Below are 14004 nucleotides of genomic sequence, written 5' to 3' on the forward strand. Positions count from 1 at the left end.
TTGGAGGGGTAGGCAACCTGAACGTCGAGCATAATAAATTACTTTTAAAAGTTGCAGTTAATACATGCGTGGACCTTTGTAAAATTAGGTGGGCATACCCTTCAACCAATGCTTCAATATCCGACAGCTCGGGATTGAAAAAAAATTATTGATGTTCCGCTCAACAGGAACTTGTCTAAAATAGTAGATCGTTAAATTTGAATAAAATAGCAAATAAAATTTGAAAGTAGGAATAAACTTGCGTAAATTACCGTAGTTAGATTTAACTAATACAGCAGCGACAACAATGATAATCGGTCCATTTTGGGCGTAGTCAAGTACGCTAGCCTCGTAATTTCGATCTGTTCAGCACTGTTATTCAAATCATATTTAATTATTTAGTCATCCATGTTTAAAGTGACTCATATTTAAATTATAAAATTTGATAATACACACAGCTCAAACATTTTCTATTTTTAGTATCATGAATATTAACAAAGAAACATGCAAGGAAAATATTGCAGACCAACTAATCAAAAGACTAAGATTAATGATGCTATATTTCCATTTTACTAAAACTAATTAACCATAATTGACATTGTTCAGCAAGTTGATTTTAAGGGCAATATTATTTTCAAACATGACACAAACTTGAAGAATGTAAACAGCAACAGCAAATAATTCATTGTGGCAAACAATGCAGAACTACCTTGCATCTTGAATGACCAATGTCCGCTTGTTCTTAATCCTATTCGCTATGCGGATTTGTTGAACATCTTCCATCACCACCAATTGTCCAACAGTGTCTAGGAATATGTATATAAGGATAGTAGTTTCATAAATGTAGTCTAAATATCGTTTAAAACACATATAATTTTAGAAAAAAAATTACCACATAAGAAATCTATAAGTCCAACACGCAGCTTCAAATCAGGAAAACTCAAAAGATTGAATTTATCGAACGGAATCGGAAGGGTAAGGTCATCAATAGGCCGAATAGTAGCATTCGGAAGCAGACGAATGCGAAAAGGATGGTCGCTTATTCGGTAGTTGTTCCGGGCTGGTATCACAACAAAACCTGAGACAGTGTAAGTATTTCCCTCAACCAATAGAGCTCGGAATGTATCCGCCAATTGCCTGCTGATTGTTCCTTGAATTGTGTTTCCTACAAAAGACAACTTTAATAAAACTAACGCAAAACAAATCTTCTAAATATTGACTAAACAAATTAGAAAAGGCAGGATGAAAAGCAACAAAAAGTAATAAAAACAAACATTGGCATCAATCAGCAGGAACTCGAAGCTATAAATGGATTCAATAGCTTGTGGATTGGTAAAATCTCAGGCCCTTGCAACCCTGGCGACCAACCTAGCATTTTTTGTGTCCTTGGCAACAGAACCAATTTCAATTGAGGCCATAGAAAACTGTCAAAACAGAGAAAACTTTTCATGATTTCAAAATAGTTACACTAAAACTCTTCTAATATCTCAGTGTATACAACATTTTTAGTAAAATATGAATATGCATTATCCTCATCCTTCTCATGCCTATGAATAAGTATTCTTATACCATTTTCATTCGTAACTCTAGACAATGCAACGTATAATTGACCATGTGTAAAGACTGGATTATCCAAATAAATTCCTATTTTTTGCAATGTTTGTCCCTGACTTTTGTTGATTGTCATAGAATAGCAAACTCGGATAGGAAATTGACGGCGTTTTAAAACGAAAGGCCATTTTTTATCAGTTGCAGACAAAACAATCCGTGAAATAAAAACACGATCCCCTGCAAATGAACCACTCATAATCTGAGCTTCAATCATGCGAACACCTAATTGAATAATAAGTAATCGTGTGCCATTGCATAAACCCGCCGAGGGATTTAAATTTCTTAGCAACATAATCGGCGTGTTTTTCTTTAATCTTAGTTCATACTGTGGGAAACCATTAAAATGCAGAGTGTTTAAAAATTCTACTGGATAAAGCATGAGCAATTCTTCAAGGTTTGGACAGCTGTTGCAAAGGCTATCGTAGCTGTAATATGTTTGCTCAGGTTCAGGCAAAAAATCAAGCATAGCAGAGTTAATCTTATCGACAACTTCATTTTTAGGACACACAATGGCTCTTTCTTGTAGGTAAGATGGAATTGAATAATTAGTTGCAAATTCTAAATAAACATAATTAATTATACTATTAATTGGATCGTCAGTATAATCAATAATAAATTGTGAAGGTATCTCTATCCAATTATTTTCTTCATCAAATATGTTAATCTGCTGACATTTGAATTTTCCATCTCCTACTGATAACAACCAATCTGGGAATGACACCCCCAAACCATTCATAGGCAAACAATGTGAACCACTAATTCTCATATTTACATTTAGCTTATGAACTTTAAAATAGTCCCATATATACGATTTTGTTATTGAAGCGTCTAAAACGTCTTCTTTTAGACCTTGTGGGACTACTGGCAAAATCTGACGGAAATCCCCACCTAACACAACCGTTTTTCCTCCGAATAGTAGTTCTTTGTTATTCTCATCAAGTGAAGATAAAATATCGCGTAGAGATCTGTCCGCCGCTTCAAAACAGTGTCGATGGTTCATCGGTGCTTCGTCCCAGATAATCAATGCAGTTTGCTTTATTAATTCAGCTAATTGGGTCCCTTTTTTAATTTCACATGAAGAACGGGAATCCAAATTTATAGGTATCTTAAAACGTGAATGTGCTGTTCGCCCACCAGGTAATAATAAAGAAGAAATACCTGAAGATGCGACCACTAAAACAATTCTACCCTCTGATCTAAATCTATAAATTATGGTCTGGTATAAGTAAGTTTTACCAATACCACCATGACCATAAATAAAGAATTGCCTACCATCATTAAGCATAACTGAGCTAACAATGTCATTATAAATTAATCGTTGCTCGTTGTTTAACGTGCACAACATTGAGTCGTGACTTGTTCTTACATCAAACATGTTAAAAGTCAATTCTTCGGCCACTAACTTATTCGTTGTATCTGCAGATAAAGAACCAGTTGCCATAGGCATATTGTAATCTGATAGAGTTCCTCCATTGCGGTTTAGTAATTTTTTCATCTCAATAAGATCATAATTTTTCAGAAGGTCATCAGATAAATGCATATTTGGTATGCCAAAATCGTGTCGAAGATTGTATTCAATGTCATCAGAAAAATTACGCCAAAATGCATTGGATAACTTGGTCGGATCACCGACCTCACAAAAAATGAGCAGAAAATAAAAAGCCTGCGCACTTGTTTTGAAGAGGCCCACGCAACTGATTCTTCTAAATCATGCATCCATTCTTTATCGTCACCCAATAATCCATAAGCCATGCATGTATCTTGAAAAGTCGGGTATTGGAAAATAGTGAGAAAAGAGCTCACCTTGAAGCTGAGCTCTCCTTGTTCATTTTGGAATCCTAAAAAGGAGAACATGAATTAGTAAAGGACACACATTTTGACGTATTAAAGATGAATTGAAAATGGCAGCCTGACCTTCTAAAGGCTGCTATCGCAATATCCCTATCTTGATTTTCCTGAAATATTTCAAGAAGTTTATGACAGTAACAATTATGGAAGCTTTAAACTTTAACTGCAACTTTATACAGAAATAGAAAAGAAATAATTAAAACCTACCAAGTAAAAGAATGTAGACTAAAAGTTGAATATTGTCACTTGCAATGACTGCTTTTTATATTGCTTTTTCAGGGACAGATGAGTAACCTTGCAAATGAACGATGCGGATAGAAAATGACCACGTCATTCCACCGTAAGGTTAAAAAATTGTCAATTGGAGAAGGACATGTTCCCCAAGAGGTATGGCTTCCCTTGAACTACAATGTTCACTACAGTATACATATTCCTTCATGAGAAGTTGTTCATAGATCCTGTGAGGTGTCTTTAATCCAACTAATCAAGGAACTCTTATGTCAAAATAAGACCAGCTCCTTTCCCTTTTGGCCAAAGCATCCCAACAACTCTAACTAAATTGATAATATAGCCAAACCAGTTTGTTGGAAGAAAATTAAAGACCAATCCAAAAAGTGAAGATATGGAATTCAATTTACATGGAGCCATCTGTGATAAAAGCTGCCATGCCTAATCATGGGTGACAGACAACTCTTAATGTTTAGAATATCCTACCAGTCATTTATTATCATTTGTACAGCCATGTGAATTTAGAACTATTGTGGTCTTTTATATAGAAAGGCACTGTATTAGTGGATTATGTATAAGATTATGCAGGGGTATTTTTGAAAGGATTGTAAATATTATGTGACATTCTTTTTTATGCACATGAATACAAAAAATTTAAAATATAGACTTGTTGGGTAAAGACAGAAAAGTCCTAAACAGAATAAACTAATTAATAGAAATGCCATCCATTAAGAGCTATAAGAATAAAATGGAGGGGGGGGGCTAAAAGGGAAGTAGAAAATAGTGTTCAAGGTACAGTGTAATTCTACTTCCCTTTTAGAAGTTAGATATAGATATTTTATTTGTTTAATCGCGAAAAAATTTATAGTGGTTTTAGGCTTAATACGGGTTCCGGAGCTAATACTCCCGATTTCTAGCGCCGGTATCGCCTCAATAAATTGGTTCGTGACCACTAATATTTTAGTCATTATGTTTATTTTTTATATTATTGAAATAAATTAAAAAATTAAAATCATAAAATTAAATTTTAATTTAATCTTTAAACTTATTTTTTATATACGTATAAATAGAAATCTGGATCAAATATGTTGGAGAGTAAAAAAAAACAAATTGTGGAGACCTTATTTGCGCCCAATGGGAGGAAAGATAATGGTGCTAGATTTCAGTACCATCCTCCTCCTTTGCGTGATAAAAGTATAATAGTGATCTCATTCACTAGAAGTAAATGAAGAAGAAAACAAGCGGAAAAATGTTTTAATTTGTTCGTTAGATTTTGAACTCAGATTTTATCATCCCTAGAGTTTTTATAATGAATAGACACGATTGTAGAATGTAATTCTGATTAACCTAAGATGTTATTGTTGCAATTTAAAGACCAAGAAGGGAAATTTAAATTTAAAGCTCTATATGATGGCCCTATTTTCTTGATAGATGACTTATGGTTTTGAATATATGGATGAGTTGTTAAAAATTCCTATATGTATTCATTTTTTAAAGCTATTTTGGGAATTTTGGTCACTGATTATGCTTAGGAGAATGGCAAACTTATGTGGCGGGCATATATATACTGATTAGTGTACAAATGGCCTTTCTAGATTGTTTTATGCTAGAGTCTCGGTGTAGAAAGATGTATTTGGTGAATTTCCTCACGAAGTCGATGGAAAATGAGATGGGGAACAATTTGTTCAGAGCATTATATATGAATGGAGACCTCTGACTTATGGTAAATGCAAAATTAGGAATAATTACACCAGTGATATATGAACTTTCTAAAATTTTCTATTTTGATATATGTACTTATTTTATGATCATTTGAGTGTCTGAACTTGTTAAACAAATTCAAATAGGTGTTTATAACAGGTCATCATCAGGTAGCAGGTTACCAACCTGATGTTTAACTATCAAAAAAGGCAAATTTGGTTCCCATAATTTTTAAACAGCAGTACTGACAAGTATAAAAAGAAAAAATATTTTCAATTTAGTCCATATTTTCAAGTATGAAGAAAATAAACTGTCAAAATATAGTAAATAACACTGTTTAAATAATAATTAATTAAATTAGGCTTAATTAAGTTAGTTTAATGGGTAATCCAACCAAGAGTTCAAACTCTAGTAATCCATCAGGATTGACTTCGCTACACAACGTGCAAAGTGAAGTGCACCAACTCCTTGAACATTTTCATGCAAAGAGAATTTTAGGTGATTCACTAGAAGAAAGGTCTACTTTAGTAAATGAAGTAGGAAAACTGGTAAATGAAAGATTAGATGCAATAGAAAGATAAAAATGGTTAAAAAAAGGTAAAAGGACCAATAACTGGAAAAAAAAATTCTTCAACTTAGAAAAGAAAAAATTGTTCCTTTTATTTGCAGATCCTGCAACTAAAGAAGCTAACATGAATAATAATAATTTGACAAGACCTTAGAAAATCCATAGGTTTTGTAGAAGAAGCTTCTCTACATATAGATGACATAATTTTTAATGAGCTGGTATATACGAAAAGAACAATGTACAAACCTAATTATCCTCATAGGATAAAAGAAGAAATTGTACTTAGGGATAACCCTTTGAGACCGGTAATTAGCCCGGCTGCGTTTCTCAACTTAGATTGTGAAAAACACGCGTCTGAAAAAATAGATGAGTGAATTATTATAATTAGATTTACAGTCAAATCAGATGGTTACACTCCTGGAGGTGCCTACGAATTGTGCAAAGCCACCATGGTTGACAATGCTCAAAAATAAAATCATTAATAGCTAACACTCCAATAAAAGAAGAAATTGATAAAGAAGTGTTTGCAGATGGAGTGCTAGCTATAGTGGTAGACGCCTTGAAAAGAGAATTTTGTGGTTTTTCGTGGTCAACAAAGTCATTAGAAAAAGAACAGTCTTTAATGGCTTTAACGAAACTACACATCTGTGACATGTGCTATTTTGATAACTTTGCTTGTGAATTTCAAAAATATTATTATAATTTAAACTTGGCAGCCCAAAATTACATGTTAGAATTATTTTTTGCTAAACTCTCTGATCCTTAGCCAGAAGTAGCAAAGACTGCATTCCAACTTCTCCTAAATGAATACAAAGTGGTCGATGGTTTGGGAGGAAGGATACAAACAGTGAGATATGCTATGAGAAAAGCATGCACTGAACTCCAAGTAAGGTAAGACGCAAAATGTCTTCCTTATTTAAACAAGAGTTGTTGTTCTAAGATTGAGTATGTTCTAGGAAGGTATGGATGTTCTTCTGGAATAGAAGAAAAATCCAGGACATGATATTCTTCAAAAAAGAAAAGTTTCAAAGAATATAAAAAAGAAGAATATTGAGAAGGGATGGAGAGGGAAAGAGGAAGTCTGATAGACCAGGTAGGTTTATTAGAAAAGAAGTAACCTTATAGATAAAGATAGGATAGATGCGTTCAAGAAAAAATATGGTAGAGAACCAAAATGTTCTAAGAGAAAACTTTTAAGTAATTGTTCTTGTTGTTGGGTGTGTGGATCTAAGAGTCATAAAGCTGATACATGTCCTCAAAAGAATACGCGAAGAGAATGTCATACCCGTACTCTAACCTTAATTATGCATTCATTAGTCATTCATTAAACATTCATTATCATTCATTAAAATGATAGAATCTATTGAGTATATCAATTGAATAGTTTGAGAATTGATACGACTCAATTGAAATGAGGTTCGTTAGTAAACTAGGTTGATTTTGTTTGTTTGAAACGAATTGAAACTTCGAGGTTTAAATTCAAGTTATGGACTTATTAAAGGACTAAAGGGCAAATTATTTATTTTCTCAAATTATATACTAAAAATTATCTATTTTGTTTTAAATATAAGAAGCTTAGTCATATAAGTTAAAACCCACTCTTTGATGTTCATTTTGATCAAACCTAATAACCTAAGAGAGAATTTTATGTTTCTTCATTCCTAACTCAATTTCAGTAACCTAAATCCTAATACTTCATGTTCTAAGTCGTTAAAAGGTGTTGGAAAGCAGAATCGGTAAGTTCTTTCATCTATTTAAGCTTTAAGTTATATTTTACCTCTTTTTTGTTTTGTTCTATTTTGTGATAGAAATTATAGCTTCTGTATTTTGCATATAAGTCGAGTTATATAACTCTAAATCCAGTAATTCTTGATTCTGGAGAAACTTTAGAGTGTCTCCTACAACTTTTGTTTTGTATCTAAATTGATTCGATCGTTTTAATACCTAAATTGGCTCCGACATTTTATTGCTTTAATTGTGAAAGCAGTTTGACCTCACCTCACTAAATATATTATAAAACCACTACAAATACACCATAAATCAATTTTTGTTTTTTACAAAATCAGTAGCAATAAACAATTTTATGAATAAAAGAAAGACAAAATAATTATATGAATAATCAAGTTTATAAACAAAAAATTATAAATATACAATAATTTATTTACAAAATGTTTAAACTCATAAAAAAACATAAAAAAATTATGCAAATCTAAAAACGATGTCGAGAAATCCATAGCACGAACGGAAAAGACGAACGGACTAGCGCAAACAGAAGAGATGAACGGAAAAACGACCGAAAACGACGAGAAATCCATCGGAAGTAGACGAACGGAAAAGACGAGCGGAAAAGCAACCGGAAGAGACAAACTGAAACTAAAAAAAAGAGAAATTTGAGAGAGAAGAGAGAGAAAAAATTGACCATATAAAAATTTAACCTAAAATGAGATAAGACTATTATATATAGTGGGTACTTCTATAAATAAATTACAATAATAGGTAGCGTAGGAGATAAGAGAAAAATGCCAAAAATAGTGTAAATATTTTGAGAAAAACAGATATTTCGCAAATAATCAATATATATAGTATAAAATAGAACCCAAAAACACTGTACATTGAACAGTGTTTTTGGATTCCAACTTCTTATTTTTTTTATTTGCTTTATTACAATAATGTCATCCTATATATGGATTTGAAATCTTATCGATATATAAGTTTTATTAGTACATATGGCAAACATACTATTGTCAAAACACAACTTCTTGCCACGTTGGTTAAGTCTTCTAATGTTAGATTTAAGCCTAACAATTTTACTAAATATTTAGTGAAGAAGTATCTAACAAATAAATATCAATAATAAATAATAAATATTTAAGTATAATAAAATTATATAGAAATAAATAAACATTAGACTACTAGACCAGTAAGTTGTCTCTTTGGAAAGGAAAGCTTCTTTCTCCAGCTGGTCGTCTTGTGTTGATTAAATCGGTTTTGAGCAGTCTTCCGGTTTATAGTATGTGTACTTTCGTCATTCCGGTTTCTGTTCTTGATTCAACAGAGAGCTGCATGAGGCAATTCCTTTGGATTGGTTCTCATACGCATAGAGGTATATGTAAAGTTTCATGGGACAATGTTTGTCTTCCTCTCCGTTTGGGTGGTCTGAACGTTCCTTCTTTGCGTCTGAAAAATCAAAGCTTGTTATTAAAGTGGTTTTGGAATTTTTTTGTAGCAATAGAAACTCGCTTTGGTTTATGGTTATGCGTAATGGTTCAAACATTTCTTCTTGGCATGATATAATCAACACAAAGAATCAGAAATTATCTTTTTTATGGCGGGGTATTAGAAAGCTTTGTTGTTCGAATCCTGACGTTTGGAATTTATTTCAAGCTAACATTAGTTTCAAGCCTGGGAATGGTCTTCACATCAGGTTTTGGAGAGATATATGGCTGCCAAATCAGCAACAGCCCCTTGCTCTCTCGCATCATCGTCTTTTTGGGTTGTCAAGTTGTCCGGAAGCAAACTTGTCGAACTTCATTAATGATGTTACAGGTCGCATTACTGAGTTCAATTGGAAGCGCAGACTTCGTGTTGGGGAAGCAGCTGATATGTCCGAGCTGCTTAACTGTATGCAGAATATTAGTACTCATCCTCTTCGCCATGATGAAGTAAGATGGAAATTTACAGAATCATACACTGCGGCTTCCTTGATTCAGAGTTATTTTGACAGTAAACGGGAGACAGACTCTTTCTTCTAGGGGTGAGCACGGTTCGGGGGAGTCCGGGGATTGACAAATCTCCGGAACCAAACCAAAAGTCGGGGATATCAAAAATTGGATATCCGGATCCGTACCAATAATCGGTTCGGTTCGGTTCGGAGATTTTATTTTTCGGTACGGTTCGGTACGGGGATTCGGTCCTAATGGTTCGGTACGGTTCGGTACGGATATCACTAAAACCACGGATATTATTTTATTTAAAATGTGATCTCTACTATATTATAATATATTATTTTGACTTTTAAAATTAATTAGCTACTTATTCATTCATTTTTTTATATTTTCAACTATTACAAGTAAATAATCATCAATAAAATAAAAAGGCACAACATGTATATTATCGTTCGATTTAATATTAATTTTTTGATTATTTGATAAGGGTACTTTTAAATATTCTCAAGTCTAAAATTATATCGTTTTTGTTAAAACTATGTAATTTGGTAAATGATAGAAAATAATGAATATGTGTTGTTCATATTAATTTATAAAAAATACTTTTAATAATTATTAAATATTTGATAAATTCGTATAAATTTCATTGAAATATATAAGTATTTTGTTTTTATGTAAATTAATAATTTTTTTTATATATATAGACTAATATTTTTAATATATATTATTTAATTTTATAAAACAATTTTAATTTTTAGTAATTCAAAGTTAATACAAATATAATAATCAAATGAAAATTGGAATAATATATATATATATATATATATATATATATATATATATATATATATATATATATAATTTCGGTTCTTCGGGTATAAATTCGGTACTTCGGTTCGGTACGGTTCGGTTCGGTTCTCGGTACGGTTATTTATAGAAGATCCAGAACCGTACCAATAAAATTTTCGGTACGGTTCGGTTCGGAGAAAGTCAATGGTCAACGGATATTTTTCGGTCCTGGATATTTTCGGTCCGGTTTTCGGTTCGGTTTTGGAGATATCCAGGATCCGTGCTCACCCCTACTTTCTTCACCAGTTTATGGAAGCACAAAGTACCTCCCCGCATTCTTTTCTTTATTTGGCTGTTAAGTAAATAAAAGATTTCTTCGAACTTTTTCTTATTTCAGAGGGGGCTGCTCACTGCTTCAAATTCTTGTTGTTCGGTTTGCTTCAATGTCGAAACAGGAATTCATATTACTCTTCATTGTGACGTAGCTAGGAGTTTTTGGAATGCTTTACTACATAAAATAGAGGTTACTGCTTACACTGTTCCAGCAGATTGTAAGGCTTTTTATGTTCAATGGCTGTCGTTAGCAAACTACAAATTCAAAAAATTATGGGCAACAATTTGGTTCTTTTGTGTGTGGAAAATTTGGAAAGCTCGGAACAGAAGAGTCTTCAACCAGGATAATGCAGTATCTGCAAATATGCTACATAAGCATAATCCAAGTAAAGGCAACATGCTTTCTTCATTGGTGCATTCCCAGCTGCCATGTCAGCAACTCACACGATCAGTGAGTCATCAGAATCCAAGAACACACATGCGTTCCTCATGTGTGCAGCACAAGTTACAGCAGGATAAGTTACAGCTGTCACCAGTTGTCAAGGAAGATTCTGTTAGTTAACAGCAGTTAGAATTGTTAGTTAGAGAGGACAGTTATTTTAACAGTCTTGATGTACTCAGTTAGAGTTTGTTGGCTATCTGTTAAATGCTTGGTCTATAAAAGCATGGCAGTTACCAACTTAGCTTGTAATCTTCATTTTTCATGATTAATAAAGATTCCTTTCTTTTTCTCAACATGGTATCAAAGCTCAGAGAAAAGCTCTGAGTCTTTTCTTCTTCTTCCTTTATTCTTCTCTGCTTCTAAAAAGCTTTTCTTTTGAGTAACAATGGCGAATTACAGTAACAGAGAGCTGAGACCGGAAGAAATGATTTCCAGTCCATATTTTCTCCATCCAGGAGAAAATCCATCATTGATGCTTGTTCCTAATCAGCTAGTTGAAGGAAACTATCATACGTGGTTCAGATCGATGAGAATGTCATTGCTGTCCAAGAACAAATATAAGTTTGTTAATGGTTCAATTCCGGTTCCATTGCCAACAGATCCAATCTATGAAGCCTGGGAACGTTGCAATACCATGGTAGTTTCATGGATTAACAGGTCTGTTTCTTCTACAATTGCTCAAAGTATTTCATGTATAGATAATGCACTGGATATTTGGAATGATCTTAAAGAGAGATTTTCACAAGGAGATACAGTGAGAATTGGAGACTTATATGAAGAGATTTATGCTTTGAAACAGAACAATTTGTCTGTGACAGAGTACTTTACCTCACTCAAATCTCTTTGGGATGAGTTGATTAATCTAAGGCCTTTACCTACCTGTAATTGTTTGCCTAAGTGTGCATGTGGTCTTATAGACACTATAAAGAAGCAAAGTGATGATGATCATGGAATTAAGTTCCTAAAAGGATTGAATGAGAATTTTTCTCAAATCAAGTCACAAGTGACTATGATGCAGCCATTACCACCAATAAACAGGATATTTTCATTGGTTATTCAGTTTGAGAGACAGCTTGGACATTCTGGACCAACAGAATCTAATGCTTTTCTGGCAAAAGGAAATTCCTCAGGAGAAAATGATAGTCAAGCTGGAATGAATGATGCAAATGCTTTTATGATCAAAGGTAAAGGAATATTAGGCCATGGACCTGGTTCTTATAAGAAATATGGATATGCAAATCAGAAAAAATGCTCTCATTGTGGTTTCACTAATCACACAGTAGATACATGTTACAAGAAACATGGATATCCACCTGGATATCAATTCAGGAACAAGCAAAGTAATTTTGTGAGTCATGAAGATCACTTCACTGGAGATACAAGCAGTTATGGAACTGGAGGTGCTGGAAGGAATAATTCCTTTCCTACTGAAAATTTTGCAGCTGAAACTAACAAAATGGCCAATAGCCAAGTCTCTTTTCCTTTTACAGCTGAGCAGTATGCCAAAATCATGGCTATGATCCAACCATCTGGAGAGTCATCAACCTCACAGGTCAATGCTCTCTCTGCCAGCTTCAAACCTAATTTCCATACAGGTAAGATTACTCACACTTGTCTTCATACTGCAAAATCATCAATTACTGATTGGATAGTTGACACGGGTGCAACTGATCATATTTCTTGCTCTCTCACTTTATTCAAAAGTTACAAATCTGTCTTTGGTGTGAATGTGAATTTACCAAATGGACAACAAGTGCCTGTTACTCATGTAGGGATCATTGAAGTGTCTGATTCTCTGGTTTTACATGATGTGTTACATGTTCCTCTTTTCAGTTTTAACCTCATTTCTGTGAGCAAACTTACTAACCAGCCCCAAATCCTTTTTCTTTTCCATTCTACCAATTGCTACATTCAGGAACTTCACAAGTGGAAGATGATTGGAATAGCTGAGAAAAGAAATGGATTGTATCATCTAAAGATCAACAAAAGCAAAAATATATCTTGTAATTCAATTTCCAATACCAATTCTGTTCTTCCAAAATTATGGCATTTCAGATTAGGCCATCTATCAAATTCCAGACTCAAACTTTTGCAGAATATAGATTCTGATATATCTTGTAGTCCTTATGATGTATGTGACACTTGTCACCTTTCAAAACAAAAAAGATTACCCTTTCCTATCAGTAATTCTACTTCTGCTGCAATATTTGATTTAATACACATGGATCTATGGGGACCATGTCAGACTATCTCCCTCAAAGGATTTAAATACTTTCTTACTATTGTTGATGATAAAAGTAGATTCACTTGGATCTTTATGTTAAAATCCAAGTCTGAAGCTCAATCACATATCAAAAACTTCTGTCTGTTTGTTCAAAATCATTTTCAAAAAACTGTCAAAACCATTAGATCGGATAATGGTCTAGAATTTCAATTGCCTGTTTTTTATCAGTCACAAGGTATCTTACATCAAAAATCTTGTGTTTATACCCCTCAACAAAATAGCATTGTTGAAAGGAAACACCAACATATATTGAATGTTGCTAGAGCCCTTTGTATTCAATCTGCTATACCTCTTCATTTCTGGCCTGAATGCATTCTGCATTCTGTTCATCTTATAAACAGAATCCCAACTCCAGTCTTGTCAAATCAATCTCCTTATTTCATTCTTTATCAAAAGCAGGCTCTTTATTCTAATCTCAAAGTGTTTGGTTGCCTTGCATATGCAACAAATGTGTTAACACATAAATATAGGTTTGATCATAGAGCAATTAAGTCAGTTTTCTTAGGTTTTCAACCAGGCACAAAAGGTTACAAACTACTCAATCTTTCAACTAACC

The sequence above is a fragment of the Mercurialis annua genome, linkage group LG1-X (assembly GCF_937616625.2).
Source record: "Mercurialis annua linkage group LG1-X, ddMerAnnu1.2, whole genome shotgun sequence".
NCBI lineage: Eukaryota > Viridiplantae > Streptophyta > Magnoliopsida > Malpighiales > Euphorbiaceae > Mercurialis > Mercurialis annua.